An 18364-nucleotide genomic window follows, 5' to 3' on the forward strand; every position below is an offset into this window, starting at 1 on the left:
TTTGCACCTGCACAGGACCTTTAATGGATTCCACATCAGTTTGAAGGAGTGCAAATTTTGCTTTACACATGTTTTTCACTGTGGTTTTCTGGCCAGGGACTGTGGTCAGGATGTGTATATCCAGTGTGATTACTCTATGGTCTGGTCTTACCAGTGAGCAATACACTTCTCATCTTGCCATCCAGTACCCATGTTGCTGATTATCACATCCAGTATGCTTACCCCTCTTGTGGGAGTGGTACGTTGTTCCTGGGCATTTTGGTTTATGGATTCTATGAACTTTTGTCCTACAGTGTTGGAGCTAGTATAATGCTTCCAGTCTATGTCTGGGTATTTTCAGTCACCCAATATAATGTGGTTTGGAGGACTTGATATATTCATGTATTGCAACATAGGCCAGGTGCAGTTCCTGGTGTTGGGATGGTAGTCTGTAGCAGGCTATAAACTGGGGGGGAGCAGTTTTAGCCACTGTTACGTGACCATGGCTAGTCCATGCTGCTTCTTGTTGGGGTACCAACATGGAGGTGTGGTTATCCTTGACAATTATTGCTAGTCACCCTCCTTTTGTAGCTTGTTCCATGTTTTGAGGCTGTACAGCACAGTATGAGGTGTAACCTGGTAGTGTTAAGGTGCTGTTTTGAGCCTTGACCCAGTTTTCTGTTACAGCACAGATATCAACATTCTCCATACTGGGTGAGTTTAGACTGCATGCATCTTGCTGTTTAGACTTCTGGCATTGGGTAGCATTACATCTAGGTTCTTATCCCTTCTGATACCTATGGAGGTAGGTTTGTGTTTTGAGCCTTATCCATTCAGGGCACGCTGTGGGTAACAACAGCCTTTGCCAGTATCCATACGGCCTGCACTGATAGGTGCACGCCAGTCCTAGCAGGTGGAGCATCATGTCATGCTCAGCATGTCATCCCAGGCTGGCACACATTGGATCCCCTTTGACTAACTGCAATACTTCAGCCAATTATTGCACTTGATCATCTCATTGTCATATTGTGGCATGATGCTTGGTGAGGGTAGGATGTTAGTCATGGTCCTCAGGTGTGCATATAGTACATGATGTTACATTACTTAACATGGCATTCATGCCTCAGGTGGTGCTGCAGGGCTGCCTCTGTCGGATGCACATATTACACTCCCTGTACATGTTTGTGAGCAGGTCATGTCATTTTAGGCATCCCTGTTATTATTTGAGTGAGTCAGAGGGGGTATCATTCCCAGAGTTCCTACTGAGCCAGTGTATGTGCTATGCTTTGCCTCTTTGCCAAGGCCAGGGCATACTGGGCATGCCTCCTTTAGCCTACTGGGGCAGGCTCAGGTTGTTCCTCCACCGAGTCAAGCTCTGCCTGTGATGGCCTTGGCAATGGTGGGGGGCTGTTTGGCCTAGCCCTATGCTGGTCCTGCTGCAGCTGTTTTCGCAAGATCATATTATGTAGCATAGCACATACCATGACAATTTGGGTACATGTAGTTGGTGTGTACTGCAAGGCTCCACCAGATATGTCCAGACACCGGAACCATGACTTGAGCAGCCCAAACACATGCTCTATTACATTACGTGTTTGTGCGTGTGCCTCATTATGGCGTTCCTGTTCAGGTGTGTGTGTGTTTCTGATGGGTGTCATCAGCCACGGCTCCAGTGCATAACCTGCATCCCCCACTCAGTGTCCGTGTGGGATGTCCCCATTGGCAAATGTCTGGTACAGCTGCGTCAAATGCCATATGTGGGAATCATGGTAGCTCCCAGGGCAGCCAGCACACACATTCATTATTATGCCCTGGGCATCACAGACGACCTGGCAGTTGATGGAGGGGAAGCCCCTGTGGTTAATGTAGGCCCTACCCCACTCACCGGCTGGTGCTTTGATGCATATGTGCGTGCAGTCTATTGCACCCACTACCTCAGGGTATTCTGCTATTTGCTGGAAAAGACGCATATTGCTGGCCAATACCTCACGGGCATTGGGGAAATATACATGATCACCGACATGTGCTGACATGGCATCCAGGAACTGGTGCAGTACCCTGGAGGCTGATGCCTGTGATATCCCCATCATATCACCAGTTGGTCTCTGGAAGGTACCAGTTGCTAGTATTCTTAGGCCAACATATACCTTGGTTTCCACTGGGATGGGTTCCCCTCTGTTGGTTCTGTGTGTGAGGCGTGGCCTGCACAGCTCCACTATTTGCTGCAGGAGCTCTCTGTCCACTCTATAGTGCTCTACTATCTCCAGCTCATGTAACCCATGGTAGGTGACCCTGGGCCTGTACACTCTTCTCCGTCTCCTCACTGTAGGTTGTCTGGCACCATCTGCATTGTCACCACCCTCAGCAAGTCGCCTATGTCTCATTATGACAGCTATGGCAGCCCCTAACATTTCTGCTCTGAGTTTAGCTTTTTCAGTTTTCACTTCTAATAGCTTACTCCTGTCTTGCAGTTTCTCTTGAGAGAAACATCTTGCACTGCTGTTTGCAGAGTTTTACGTGTTGGGCTGAGCTACTATTCTGCCTGTCTAATTGCCTGCTTCTAATTGTTTTCACCTGCTAGCTCCAGCAGTATTCCCTGCTAGCTTCCTACTAAATCTGTTGCTTCCTTTTTCCTTTCTGTTTCCTCAGGGGGGAGCCATGTGCATACCAGCAGAAACACGCTCACAGTGGCTTACACGCATGCACACATGCTTACACTGTTCAGAACCCGCTTATTTGGGTTAAAACGCACGCACACCCATGCAAACAGTGTTAAACATCTCCCAACACACTCCCACATGCTCAGTCTGTCTTACACGAGCGCACACTGTCTTACCTGCGCCTCATGGCTTGCACCCGTGCGCATGCACCCCCAAGAAACTTTGGTGTAGGCAACAGTGTACACCTTCCATTTCTTGACTTTCCCATGCTTATGTTGTGGCACTCCTCTTTCCATGATATGTGTCTGACATCTGTCATGTAACTCTGACCTCCAATGAACTGCATTTCTTTCTGCCATTCCCCCCTGTGATGTCACCTGTCTTCTACTCTATTCCTCCCCCTTATGTATCTCTTACACTACTCAGAATGTGCTCATTTGCTATGTGACAGTGGAATTCAGTACCCTAACACTCATTTGCATCAGATTGCCTACTAATGCTTAGTTACATCTCTTAGACTCAGCTTCCCCCCTTAGCAACCACTAAACGGTGGCCAAGTTGTTTTTGGTCTGCTGGTCCCTGCATTGTAAAGCCATGTATTGCATAAAACCCACATTTGTGGGTTTATAACCTTCGTTTTTATGTTTTATATAGTGCAGCCCATTTGCGCGGGGATGCGCTGCATTTAAACACCGGCGATCGCCGAAAAAAAAATATTTATTTTTCATATTTGCATTGGGGTACCTTGCCAATGGCCACATATTTGGCCATTGGCATGCTGCCTGACACATATGCACCCTTTATTTGGAGCTGACATGGCTCCATTGTGGTTTTTGCAGAAACATACTCAGTTGTCAACTGAGTACATTTCTGCAGCTAAAACGGCTCTTACACGGACTGCTTTGGGCTTCCTGGATCGCTAATCAACCTCATTTGCATGCTATTCGGTTGCAAGTGAGGTGATTAGCTTATCTACGCTCACTCCATGTAAGAGACATTTTAGCTGGTCTCTTACACGGACTTTGGGCTGTTCCTGGATTGCAAAGGCTTCATGGAGTCTTACACTACTCTTAGACTCCGTGCAAGCCTTTGTGAATCCTGCCCATTGTCTTTATTGTGCGTAGAGTTTTATTATATTTATTATATAGCTCATGCATGTTTCATTCTACCAAGGTGGTCCAGTTTTATCTTCCTGTGTATATTTGGTGTTGATTGCAGCAGGTTGATTTATGCTGCTTGTCAGGCTTTGCATAAGTGACAGCAAAGGCTACATGGGGGTTGGAAATTTTGCATTTGAGTTTTGAGAGCTCATCATAGTTTTAATAGGTTTGTTGTTTTAAAATCAGTGAGGTCAAAGGTGCTCATTGTGATGGGTTTAAATGCATTAATAGTATTACTGTAGGTAGAGTGTTAAGATGTACTGTATGTGCTGCTCTATATTGCCTGAGTGCAGAGGATGAATGTTACTTTGTGGACCACCTTCCATATTGTGGCACAGCGTCATTTTAGTGCTTCATATTGTTTGTGTGAAAGGGCTTGTGGAACTAATTATCACAATGCAGTACACCAGCTTGGTGCTGAAAACTGGCACCGGTATAAAACTCTGGGAAGGGCTGCTGTGATTTGGCACAGACAGTGGTGTCAATGGACATCTGTCAGAGTGTCTGTGATGATATGACGTTGAGTCTTGTCACAGTACTGTAGTGTGCATGAAGTCTTCTTGCTATTGTACACAGACTTGTTGCAGTGCAGCACTGTATCCAAACAGCAGTGTGTGTGATGTGCCTAAACAGATAATTTACTACCATGCCAAGTCATGGCCTATACATTTTATGGGGGGACAGTATGGATGTAAACAGTGTAATTCATTGTTCTGGCATAATCTATACCTTTTACCAGGGGGTTCTAACCAATATTGCTCCAGTGTGTACAACTTCTAAATGCCTGGCTATAGTGTATAAGTCAGTTTTGAGGCTTAGTCACTCAGTGACACCAGTCATTAGCATTTCATATTTTTCATTGTTAAAAAAACTACATGCTGTTGCAAAACCTGTGGTTCTATTAACATTTTTGGTGAAATAAAGTAGTCTTGAAAAATTACTCCTGATTGTGGGCCTTTGCCCCCTCATCATTTTTTTCTTTGCCTAGAATTCTTTAGCAAATAAGCAAATAAATAGAAAGATATCTGAGAAGGATGTTCTGTTGAGAGATTTAGTTCAATTGCTTTAATTTTGGAAAGACAGTAGCCCTGCAGCTTGACTCATTGTTGTCTTAAACCTCAAACAGGTTAGAAAATATATTTCTCTTAGCTGTTTTGGAGTGTACACTGCTGCCTTCTAGAGACTATGCCATTTGCAAAGTTTAAGCTGCGGCAGGTTTCATAAATTGGTGCACTGAGGCTGGAGCTGCCTATAACCACTTCATTTCTTCTCAGCTAAATTAGTGAGGATTGCTGACATCAGTAATGAAAATGCTTTGAATTATAGACCATGTTCTTCGGAAGAATGGATGCTAATGTTAAACCTGCTATTCTAGCCAGTTTGTAAGGACATAGTACAAGAGAAATAGTTCAAATTTGTCAGTAATCATGGACTTTTGCTCCCTCCTTAATGTTTAGTTTTATTCCCGAAAGCTACGGCTAAGGTTATTTATTTACTTATTTAATTTGTGAACTGTACTGCGGTGGTGGTGCTGCGGCAGTGTTGTTGTCTCACAGTATGACATTGTCCTGTTCGATTCTCAGTTAGAGCATCTTCTGTGTGGAGACATGCATGAATGGGCGTACCTTTGTTGAAGGTTGTGCATCAGAGCTGGCAACTCGGCACGTAAAAATCTACTGCCAATCATTAGCAGACCGGAGTTCCACTGTGGCAACCCCTAACCGGGAAAAGCCGAAAGACACAACAACAACATTTAATTTGTGAACTGTATGTTATGGGCAAAGCAAAGTAATTAATCCTGCAACAACAACCTGATGTACATTGCTGTAACATTTTATTTTACCACTTTTGGTGATTAAAGATGATAACCAGAAGTGGTCATCTGGAGGGGGACATTTATTGCAAGAAAGCAAAGGGCAGTTAAGATGATCACAACCAAGCGATTATTGATATGACTTGATTTGGGTGTTGTGGGGAACAGATCATAGTGCCTGAAAGCTCAGAGTAAAAATACATTTGAGGTGATTCTTTCATTTACTTTTTTCTGAAGTAATCCAAATAGATGTCTGGGACAGAGGTAACAGTACGCACTGTTCACTGCATCGTGCATTTGTATCTTTGTTTTTTTAATTTTTATAGAAGCTGATGCTCCAGGTGATGTGCCCAGTGCTTGAAGTGAAATAAATTAATATGGCTGTTATTTCAGTGTTGCAGTTGCAAGTGAAGCAGATTACTCTGGGTCTTGTTTTATCACTTTTGGTATTCACACATGAAAGGCAATTTCCGTACATGGTTATGTGTATATGAAGGGCAAGGTGGGCATGAAAACAACTGGCAATTGCATACATTCTGCAACACACTTGCATGTCTGGTTTAGGGAAGAGGGAGTATGGGCAGTGGCTAATAGCAGCAAGCAGTGGAGTTGTGGGCAATCTATGGACTCCTATTACTTGGCACCCCTTCCTGACAAATGGTGACCCTAGAATATGTTTAAATATTTTATGTGGATGTAGAGACTGCATCCCCTCATAATACTCAGGGTAGACTTGATAGAATCATATGAGAGATGGGAGAGGAAATTAGAAAGAGAAAATATGCAAAGGAGTTATGCCAAACCGGTATAAGTAACAAACATGGGGAGCATGTATACATACTCAAGAGCAAGGGGTTGAAATAAATTATTGTCTTAATTTTTATCACTTTCCACACAATCAGATATCAGAGGTGTACATAAAAAGATGGATATCTCTATGGGGAAGGGAAAAACATGGTTATTATATAAAAATTGACAAAAAAATACAGCTTGTCAGAGTCAGTGCATGTGTCGTACAACAGCAGCAAGCTGAATGAAATGCAGTACTGTGACTGTTATGCTTTTTGTTTACTACATAGAGATTTATTAGAAGTATACAGAATCTGGGTATCATCACTGTGGTGGTGGTGCTGCAGTAGCATTGTCACCTTACAGTTAGATGTTGCCCGTTCTATTCTCAGTTAGACCGTCTTCTGTGTGGCGACATGCATGAATGGGCGTTCCTTCATTGAAGGTTGAGCATTAGGCCCAGCAAGCCAGCATGTAAAAACCTACTGCCAATCATTAACAGACCGAAGTTCCGCTGTGGCGACCCCTAACCGGGAAAAGCCAAAAGAGTTTGTTTGTTTGTTTGTTTGTTTATACTGCGGTGGTGTTGCTGCGGTAGCGTTTTCGCCTCACAGTTAGACGTTGCACATTCGATTTTCAGTTAGAGTGTCTTCTGTGTGTCGACATGCGTGAATGGGCATTCCTTCATTGAAGGTTGTGCATTAAGCGCGGCAAGCCAGCACGTAAAAATCTACTGCCAATCATTAGCGGACCGGAGTTCAGCTGTGGTGACCCCTAACTGGGAAAAGCTGAAAGACAGTAGTAGTAGTATACAGAATTTGGGTATCATTTCTTGGGTGCATGTGATGTGTGACAGCAAATGATAGTTACAGGATCTCATATGACTGACTATCGATACATTTTTTTTCTGTTTGGGAGAGTATTATCTATTGAAGTGCCATTACATTTCTATGATTCATTCAAAGTCAGAGGTACTGTAATTTCTCAGCAGTGGAACATTCCACTGTGACACTATGCATGTGTATTGTACCAAGGTGCCAGTTAGAAGTCCATCATTTGTTATTGTGAATTGTCCTCAAAGAACTGAAATATGGTCTCTTAAATACAACGAGTAAATCCATCACTTCAGAGGGCTTTTGTTGTTGCAGTCTTGCAATATGCTTTGTTTCCATCTTTGTGCTCTGCACAAAAGGCTGGTGGCAGATGATTTATGAAAGCAAACAGCAGTTGCATGATCACTTCTGATTGATTATTTATATAGTTTGGTGTGGGGGCAAGGATCTTTTAGACTGCCATATGGATGTTACCTTTATGTGATTCCTTCATAGTCAAAGACAGTGTACCCTTCCTGAAGTGAGATATTCCATCAGAGCAGTACGTGTTTTGTGCTACATACCTTATTAGAAAGCCTTGATGTTTTTTTAATTTATTGTCTTTGTAGAACTGACATATGTACTCTAAGACAGTAAATCCAGGTTTTCAGAGGGCTTTTGTTGCCACATCTACCACTTTGCTTGACATCCACCTGGGTGCTGTTTCATCTCTGAATGCTTATTGATATACATTTTTGGAGTGGTTGATTGGCAGTACATTTAAAAGAACAATATGACCATTACATTTTTGTGATTCCTTCACAGTCAAAAGTAAAGTACCCTTTCAAAAGGGGCAGAGTCTTCTGGGGCAGTATATTTATTTTTATACCAGAGTACCTTATTATAGGCCCTGATTTTGTTTTTTAATGTGAACTGTCTTTGGAGAAACTGATGTATGACCTCTTATACATAGCTTGCAAAGCCAATATGGCAGACTGCTTGTGTTGTCACAGTCCAGCACAATGCTTGGTTAACCTGGGGAGTATTTGACCTCTGTGCAAAAGGTCGGGGGCAGGTGATGTATAAAAGTAAATAGTAGTTTCACAATCACTTCTGATTGATCATTTATATAGTAAATTGGGGGGGACAGGATCTGTCAAAGAGCTATATGACCATTATATTTATATGATGGCCAGTGATGTCGTATCCATTCAGTAGTAACACACTCCACTGGGACAGCATCTTTATCTTTTCTATCAAAGTACTTTTTTACAAGTCCCATCATTTTTTATTTTGAACTGTCTTCAGGGAACTGACATGTGGCTTCTTACATATAGCTAGTGAAGTCAGAGTTTCAGAAAGCTTTTGTTGTCAGTCTGGAGCTCTGTTTTGTTTCCACCTAAGGACTGTATGTCCTCTGTATAAAAGATTGAATAAAGCCAATGTTCAGAATTTATGTGCACTAAGTTCACAGTACCTCAGAAGTGAAAATACTACATATTTTCCAGAAAAAATAAATGTTTTAGCTGTAATACACTCTGGCTAAGATGTCATGCTTTCTAACAACTAAAGCTGTGTAGTCAAATTCAGAGGTATGCTGCACTGAAAGCTGTGAGGTTAGAACTGCAGTCCTAAGTGTGTTTCGTAGTCAAATGCCATGTTATTACCTGAGCATTTTGCAATAATCTCAAAGGCAGTCAGAGATAGAGCCTTTGGCCTGAGCTCATGTCCCTTTACTGCCAGGCTGACATTATGCATTGTACTTGTCTTTCATTGTGTGTGCTGTGGTGAACCTCTTCTCAGTACACTAAGTAAAATGATGGCCTAACATAAAGTATAGATATATGTATATATTTATATATATATATATATATATATATATGTATATATTTATATATATATTTTTGGTTGTAGTATGCCACGACTACAATGTCCTATCTTCAAGCAGCTAAAATAATGGGGTGAAATATAGAAATGTACTGCACTAAGAAACTTTTGTTTTTACCTAAAAGTTCATAATGAAACCTCAAAGGAATACAGATATATAACCTTTCAAAGACAAGTTCCAGTGCCTTTGGTTCATAAGGCTTTACTGTCGCAGTCTAACATTCTGCGTTATACTCTATTTCATTGTGTGTGTGTTATAGTGTACTTTTTCTGCTGAATACTCCAAGAAGAATAATGGTCTAAAATATTTGTTTACTAAGGTGCCAATACATTGTTTTTTTATCACTGAACTTGTATCCCCCCAGTTTAGACTCATCTGTGGTAAACTTCATTATAAGAAGACAAAAATCATATGTGTCTTTACAGCTAGAGCCAACTTTTAAGTAAGTTTTGTAGCTGAAGGTCATGATACAGTAGTAATCTGAAGAGATTGCTGTAATACTTTGTGTGGTTACAGAAGAGTGGTCCTTTGTTGCTTGCTACCACCATTAGTCTCATGTAGTCATTTGGATGCTCCAGTTTTTGCTATTTGTTTTGTAAAATTACATATTTTACATTTTTTTCAACCTGACAATCAGCATCAATCTCAGTCTTATCATTGATGTGTTCCTATTAAATAAGAGCAAAACATAAAGCCATTTTCTAGGGGAAAGTAATACTTTTGTTTTGACGTTATAGCAAAATGCACATATTTTATATGCTTTGGCAGGCATATACACATTTCAGATTCTATTGCCTGCTGCTGTTATGGTAGTAAATACCAATATATTAATAAGTAAATAATTAAATATTTGCCCTTTTTTTACATTAGGTGTCCTTGTTGCACTCCAACCTCTTTGCCTTTAACAGCTTATAGGCCCTCTGGTTACAGAATATATACGTTGCTTGGCAAAAGTCCAAGGATCAGGCTAGTTTTACTTTGGAGTGTGGTCAGGTGATTACTTGCACATAGTATAGTTTCAGTCAGTGGAATAGCCAGGTTTCTTGGATTGTATACCAACTTCGAAATTAGAATCCTTGCCTCAAATGTAGACTTACACACACTTTTTTGACAGTCCATTTTTATGGATAGTAAAATTTTCATTTCCGAAGAGAAAAAGGCTATTGAAACCATATGTGTATACAGAAAAAACATTTAGTTAAACAATATTCTGAAAAAAGAAATAACTTAATAAATTAACACAATATAAAATATGACAAGGCTTTTATTTAAATTTCAGCACAACTCATTGTACATGGTAACTACTGTTGAAAAATATTCTGTTATGCACATGGCAGATTTCCGGTTAGGCTTTTGCCAGTATCATGCTTTGAAGTTGCCATTTCTTAATAAGACAGGCAGGTTAAGTGAGATACTTAGATTTTAGTAGTAACCGAGAGTTCCATATCATGTTAAAAAGTCATTGTCTAGGCTGCAGAGAATCTTAATTTTGAAAACATGCAGTTAATGTTAAAGAAAATAATGGTTAACTTCTGTTTATGCTTCATGCTTAGCCAGTGATTAATTTCCTTCTTTTCAGACTGGATCCTTATTCTTAAAACATAAAGCCTTTGGGCAGCTCTTTTAGGCTAGAGCAAAAGCAGGATTATAACAGCATTGTTTTGCATCCTTAAGCCTGATAATAGCTTTAGTGATTTATTTTGTGAAGAGTATTGTTTTTGCAGCTGTAGAGGATAAGCTGTGAATGCATTACTACATGGTAGTAGGATATGCTTCTCCACACAGACTGAAGGTATATTGAAGTCTTACGCCTGAAATGGCATCATTGGTAGCCTCTCTTCACAATACATAAATATTTCACCTTTACCTTTCTGAGACTTCACAGTATAAGTAGAATGATGTGTCAGATGCCGTGCACTTGTTATTCCAGGAAGTGTGTGAGCATTTGAAAGTGTGTGGCACAGATTGCATTCACAACTGCCCAACTTGCAGAGCCATTCAGAACACTGATGCATTTGCCATTTTGTGCAATATAACAGCTTTTACAAATGGACTGATACTGATGTTTTGACAGGTCAGTTATTTTCAAAACTGACCAGGTATATTAATGTGAGGTGACACACGGTCTGATTTAAGGGTGAACACAGAAGCAGAATGAGCTGCAGCATAGCACACACCTCCCTCGTTACTTAGTCTGAACTACGAAACTGGACATGCTAGTCAGAACTGGTCAGTGCTAGGAAACAGAAGTAAGGACCGTTACACTATATCTCATTTAGAAAGCACTGGAAGCACCATTAGAAGCTGTGTTGTGTGAATTATTTCAACTCACAGTAGAATCAGTCTGTCAAACTTTCATGCTAATAGCTACAAACATCTTGTGTTAAAGAATATGATTCTTGGGCCTATACAGTCCTCATTGCAAATAAACTTAGCTCTGAGATAAGACATAGGTAATAATACAGATGCCTGGCAGGGTATTATAGTACAGCACACAGCAGCAAGAATGCTAGCAATCAATTCATGGGTAAGAATACAGATATGCTCTTCCACCAATTATCTTAATTTTTTTGCAATCTACTTAATTTATTTCTCCCTCATCTATAAACTTGTATCATCAACCATTCATCTGTTCTCCTATTTTTATTTCTCACCATAGTGTTATTCTTCAAAGCCTATTTATAATTTGCAATTTGGTGCTAAAAAGTGCGTAATCCTCTGGAGTGCCAGAGCTATCATTACCCTTTTTTGGGAGATGTGATAGGGACATGATTATACTTAACCCCATTACAATAGAGTAGGCCGTGACATTGATCCCCACTCAGGCATGCATACTACATGACTTGTCATATAGGAAAATGTCCTGCTTCATTTAAGTTGGAGTAATGCTTCACAGGCAGGAAGAAGAGAACTGTGCACCTCTAATCTTTGCTAAAGGTATTGGACAGACTGCCGAAGAACAGAGACACTATTTATTTATTTATTTGTTGCTCTGCTTTTGTTTACCTATCATTTGTTAATGAGGTAAGCAGACTGGTCCACAAATACTTTTCAGTCATGGTCTTTATCATGCGATCCAAGAAAAATATAATACATATACACAGTCTAATGTAGCTTTCTAACCCCCCGCTCCACCATTCTAGTCTTCCTAGTGTCAAGATTGCAAGCTAAAGCCAGTTTCTGCAGTTATGGTCAGTAATAAAAGTTGGTAGCTATGAAGCTGGCCTCTAGGTATAATTGTGCAGGTGCATAACTACACTGTTGCAGATACTGTGATATAAACATTTATATTTGGTCAACAGATAGCACATGCTTTCATAATCAAAAATACTTTAGTTCAAAGTGTGGAATATCAAACATATTTGATGCTGGCACAAGCAATCAAACAGATTATCACAGTGTGCTGGTGTTACTCTGTGTGAGACTGGGGTACAGTGGGATTGGGAATTTGCCCTTTCCCTGCTGTTGTGCAATCTCTGAGATGACATATATAATTAGCAGAGGGCTTGGGGGGGGTGCAAAAAATAGACTTTATTTTTCTTTTGTTTTTAAATATTTTGAGTTTTGATCTTTTTAGACAGATGTTTTCTGCTCAAGTTTGTGAGTGTTTGATTATCTTTATCACACTCACACACTCACAAATATGTATATAATTTTAAATTTCTAAACCTCAAATGTTCACAGGAGCAAATGTGAAAACACTGAACCCACATTATTGAAAACCTGGAAGCTCAAATTTTATGGGTTGCTACTGTGCATATATGTGTGTGTGTGTGTGTGTGTGTGTGTGTGTGTGTGTGTGTGTGTGTGTGTGTGTGTGTGTGTGTGTGTGTGTGTGTGTGTGTGTGTGTGTGTGTGTGTGTGTGTGTGTGTGTGTGTGTGTGTGTGCGTGTGTGCGCGCATATATATATATATATATATATATATATATATATATATATATATATATATATTTATACAGATATACATATTTATAAACGCATATAGGGTTGTCTCTCTGGAATCTGCTCTGCATGTCCTCCCTGTGTTTGCATGGTTTCCCTCCACATTCCATTATTCAGTAGGTGGACTGACTCTAAACTTGGCCATAGATGTGAGTGTGTGGTAAGGAAGAACTCCAAGAAAGACCCACTTAAGCTAAAGTATTCACTGTGTAATACCTTAAAGCTCCTATAGTGGTGGCCCATGGAATATATGCAGGTGACCCTTAAGGACATATCAATGCTTAGCTACATGGCCTTTTAATACTCATGAATTTTCATGTTTTACTTTTTAAGTCTTTACTGGTACATTCAAGAAAGCCAAATCCATTAGTAGCTAGGAAGGAACAATGGCAAAATGGAAATTTGAAACTCCTGCAAGAGAAAACAGGGGCATTTTCTGCAGATGCACAGTACTAATAAGCATACTTTTGAAGAGACATTTTTGTCATCATATGTGGCGCACCTCATCACTAAGGGCTTTTCATCCAGAAAAAAGGAGGTCATTGTTCCACTGTACTCATCCAACATTAGACCCATTATTGAGTATAACGCCCCATTTGGTATGTACTTCACAAGACATCTGCAACAGCTGGAAAGGCCACAGAAATACTGCACTAAAACAATCACAGGCCTAAAGCAGGTGCCATATGCTGACCGTCTAAAAAAACTCCAGCTATACTCTGTGGCATATCGTCTACTCAGAGGCAATCTCTGCTTAACATACAAGTGAGCTGTTGGACATGCTCCACTTAAAGAAATCCCAATCCCTCAGAGCCACACGCTCCAGGAATCTAAACCTTGTCATCACAATGAACAAAACATGCTGGAGGGATAGGTTCCTGACCCAGAGACTCCTCATACTCTGGAATAGACTGCCCATACATGTCAAGCAGAGTGCCTCCTTGGCCCTCTTCAAAAGGAACCTTGATGACTAGATGGGAGATAGGAAATTCATCCCGGGGATCATGTCAGTCGCCCTGCTAGACAGGGGTCCAGGGAAGTAAGTATTGTGAGAAAAAATATCCAGGGAATTGTTATGGCTAGGCTTGTATAGGCCCTAGGGCCGATGGCCTAGTACTAACCTATGAACCTATAAACCTATGACAACCTGCACATTTAGCGATAATAAATAATTATTCTAAGAATTTAAGAAAATAAATGAAACCCAAAGCATGTTTTGGCCTTACATTCTGAGATTTGTTTAAAAACTTTATTTATCTAGTATTTCACTTGTCTTTTACAAATTACACAGTCCACATGCATGATGTATTCATGGTCTCTGCTGCTGGTCAGTGGTGTCTCCTATATACTAATCCTGATATCTGTTTTAACAGATCCTCTTTGCCCACTATCAGCAGTAACAATTCTTCTACCTCATCAGCACTAACTCTGTAACTTAGTTTTCTATTAATTTATTGAAACAAATCCAACATAACACAGCTTTCCATTTAACACTAAGTGTATCCCTCCCTCCTTTCCTCCATAAACTAATGTGTTCCCAATTCTAATTTATCCAAATTTACATCCTTCCATGAACTATTTTCTTTTATTCCTTGACTATTAATTAATGCTCCTTGTGCCCCCTTTATTCCAACCCTTTATTATTCTTTCCAACCATCTTTTTCTTTTCTTTGCCCTTCTCTTACCCCATGCCTGCTTCTTTTCCCTCATCTGTCCCTCTTCTCTTACATTTTTTCCTATTCTCTGATGGCTTTTGCCCATTGTATCCATGCCTTCCTCTTCTTTGGTCCTCTTTCCTGTGCTTCTATTATCTCTTCTTCTGCTCTTTGAGATATTAACTATCTGACTCTTCTCCTGTTAGTGTATTCTGTTTTTTCCATTTTCTTGTAACTACTTTTTATTCATATTATCATTATTAACCCTACTGTATTATAGAAATAGACAGATAATTATGTCAACTTTCTTAATCACAGTATCAGTTATTAGTTGCAAGGAACTATTACAGGTCTCACTTGTTCTATCTACAGTTCTTACCTATAGCACAATCTTGATATCTCTCTTGAGTTCAGATTTCCTTTTGTCCTTTTCATCTTCACTGCTTGACAAACCTTGTTCCGTGTATTTCTTTTCTATGTGCTGTTTCTTTCTCTATGCCTGGTGACTGTCCTTCAAGCCTCCTCCCCTCAGTCTTCAGTTCATTCATTCCTTTGAGCTGGATCCCCCAGCATGGATTTGAGTGCTAACTGGAGGTCTGTCACAGAGGCAACAATAAGGGTTGTTCATGCCCATACCTGCATCTAATAATGCAGTTAATGACGGCAGTTCTAATGCCCATAACTTGACTCCTAGATGGTTGACATGAACACTCATCACTGTGTTACTCGACTATGCTCTCCTCATAAGTACATATTCATCCACACCCACACAAAACAGAGTTAATGACACCATCTTGGTAGACCATGTCTTCTGTGCTGTTGCATTGCCTGCAAGCTTCTGCTTTCTGGTGGTGGATTGGCATCTGGGTCCATCTTACCACCTCCAACATGCCTGTGGTAGCAGTGGCCATTAAATCATACTCTTCCTTACCCAATTCTTCTGGCTATTGAGACCTACTTGAGCTCAGGTTATCTGACTCATAGTTAGGGCTGTATCCCTCTATGCAACAGAGCCATATTTTGTCCACTGTCATCTTAGCTGTCTCCGGCAGTGTGGTTTTAGTCAGGGACTTTCCTGTAAAAAAATGCTTACTACATATGTATTGTTATTGTAGACTTTCAGCATCATATCATGTTATGTTGTGTCATTCTTGAAACTCCTTTTTTGAGTGACACATCTCAGATATGTGTGTGTGTATAATTAAAATATTTATATGTACATATATATTATAAACACAGACACACAGACACACACACACACACACACACACACACACACACACACACACACACACACACACACACACATATATTTAAAACTCACACACAAGTATGTCTCTCTCTCTCTCTCTCTCTCTCTATATATATATATATATATATATATATATATATATATATATAATCAGCAGCCCCCTTTTTCCCATTTTTTTCTACATGTGGTTGGGGTATTGTGTTAACTGGTGGCAACTCTCTCGATTCAGTGCCACACTCCTGCCTTCTTCAACACTCATAACTGACTGTCACAGATCTTCCTTCACACAATCCATCCACCTCTTTGCTGGATGTCCTCACTTCCTCTTACCTTCTTCCTATCTGTCCCAAATCTTCCTCACCAGATTGTCTTCTGCTTTTCTACACATGTGCCCAAACCACCGTAATCTGTTCTCTTTGATCTTTTCTGCAGTTGGAGCTACTTTGGCTTCTGCTCTTATGTCATCATTTCTTTGTCTGTCCCACAGTGTGCATCCTATCACCTTTCTCAGGCACTTCATTTCCATCACCTCTAGCTTCTTCAACTGTTCTGCCTTTACTGCCCAGGTTTCTGTACCATACAGTAGTACTGGTCACACCACTGTCTTGTACAGCTTACTTTTCGGCTTCTTAGGCATTCTTGTGTTATAGACTACACCTGATACTCTACGCCAGTTGGCTGCAGTCCCTCTGATTCTAGCTATGAGCTCTTCATTTAGACTACCCTTCTCCTCAACTACTCCTGCTAGATACTTGAAGTTGTTTACCTGTTCCACTATCTTCCCTTCTATCTCTATTCTCAGCTTCTTCTGATTTCCCCAGTTTGCTCCCATTACCACCGTCTTATCTGTGCTTAATTTCATCCCATGTGCCTTCAGACTTGCATTCCATTCTCCTATCCTTTGCTGACTTTCTAGCTCAGAGTCTGCCTGTACTGCCACATCGTCTGCATACAGCAGCTTTGTTGATCCGTCCCCTCCAACCTGTTTGCTAATGTAGTCCATCACCAGTATGAACAGCAGTGGGCTCAGAGCTGAACCCTGATGTACACCCACACCCACTGGGAACCCCTCTGTGAGGCCAAACACCATCCTTACTTGAGTCATTGGGTCCTTGTACATAGCCTGCACTAATTCTACCAATGTTTCTGGGACTTCCAACCACCGCAGTACTGCCCAGATCAGCTTTCTTGGGACCATGTCATATGCTTTCTCCAGGTCTAGGAATGCCCATTTGGACTCTCTCCTCATCTCTAGCTTCTTCTCAAGTATCTGTCTCAGTGCAAACATTGGGTTAGTTGTGCTGCATCCTGATCTTAATCCAAACTGCTCATCTCCCATCTTACATTCTACTACTCTGCATATCCGTTTATCAAGCACCCTCTCCAGAACGTTGATGCAATGCGATAGGAGTTTGATGCCACTGTACTGCCCACAGTTGTGGATGTCCCTTTTGCTTATTCTCCAGTCATCGAGGATACCCCTTTCTCTCCACACTGCTATTAGTACCCTCATGAGCCATCTTTATCATATCTGCTGTGACCTCATCTGAGCCTGCTGCTTTCCCCTGACTTCATCTTCCTTAGTGCAGTTTTTACTTCTTTTAGGGTGGGCTCCTCTTCTTCTCTCATCGTAGGCTGTTTCTGGGGCAGTACAGCTTCTGTGGGGTTTTCTTCATTCAGAAACTGCTGGAAATACTCCTTTTATCTGCCTTTGATGTCCTCTGGGCTGGTAAGCAGGTTGTTGCTGGCCTTGCAACCTGATATAGTTTCTTTGTGCCCCTTACTGAGCCACTTTCCAGAAGTTATTACAGTGCCTCTGATGCCCTATTATTTGCTATACCAACTTCTTTTTTAGCTTCTTTGCTAGCCAACCAGTAGCCCTTCCTAGCCTGGTCAGTATTTTCTGTCACCCACTTCTTCCTGCACTCCTTTTTTCTTTTCATGACTTCCTGGACTTCAGCATTCCACCACCAGCTTTCCTTATGTACCTTATTTCCATACCTGGCTCGGCCACATATCATTTCTGTATTCCTAACACATACTGTTTTTAGGCGCTCACATTCTTCTTCAACTCCATCTATTTCCTCCTCTTCTTGGGGTGCTAGAGCCCTGAGTAATTCCTTGAACTGTTGTACTTTCTCTACAGTCAACTTCCAGATCTTCAGTCTGGTCTCTGTTGACCTTAGATCCTTCTCTGACCACTGCTTGCAGCTGATTGTGGCAACTAGTGGTTTATGCTGTGGGCCAACTGTTTCACTAGGGATGACTTTGCAATCATGGGTTCTGCCCCAGTGCCTTTTCCTTACTAGGAGGAAGTCTACCTGAGTTGCATGTTGACTACTCTTGTATGTGATCATGTGACTGTCTCTCTTTCTGAACCATGTGTTGGCTACTATCAAGCCATTTGCCAGA

This window comes from Protopterus annectens, chromosome 2.part0 (assembly GCF_019279795.1).
Source record: "Protopterus annectens isolate FY-2018-M chromosome 2.part0, PAN1.0, whole genome shotgun sequence".
NCBI lineage: Eukaryota > Metazoa > Chordata > Ceratodontiformes > Protopteridae > Protopterus > Protopterus annectens.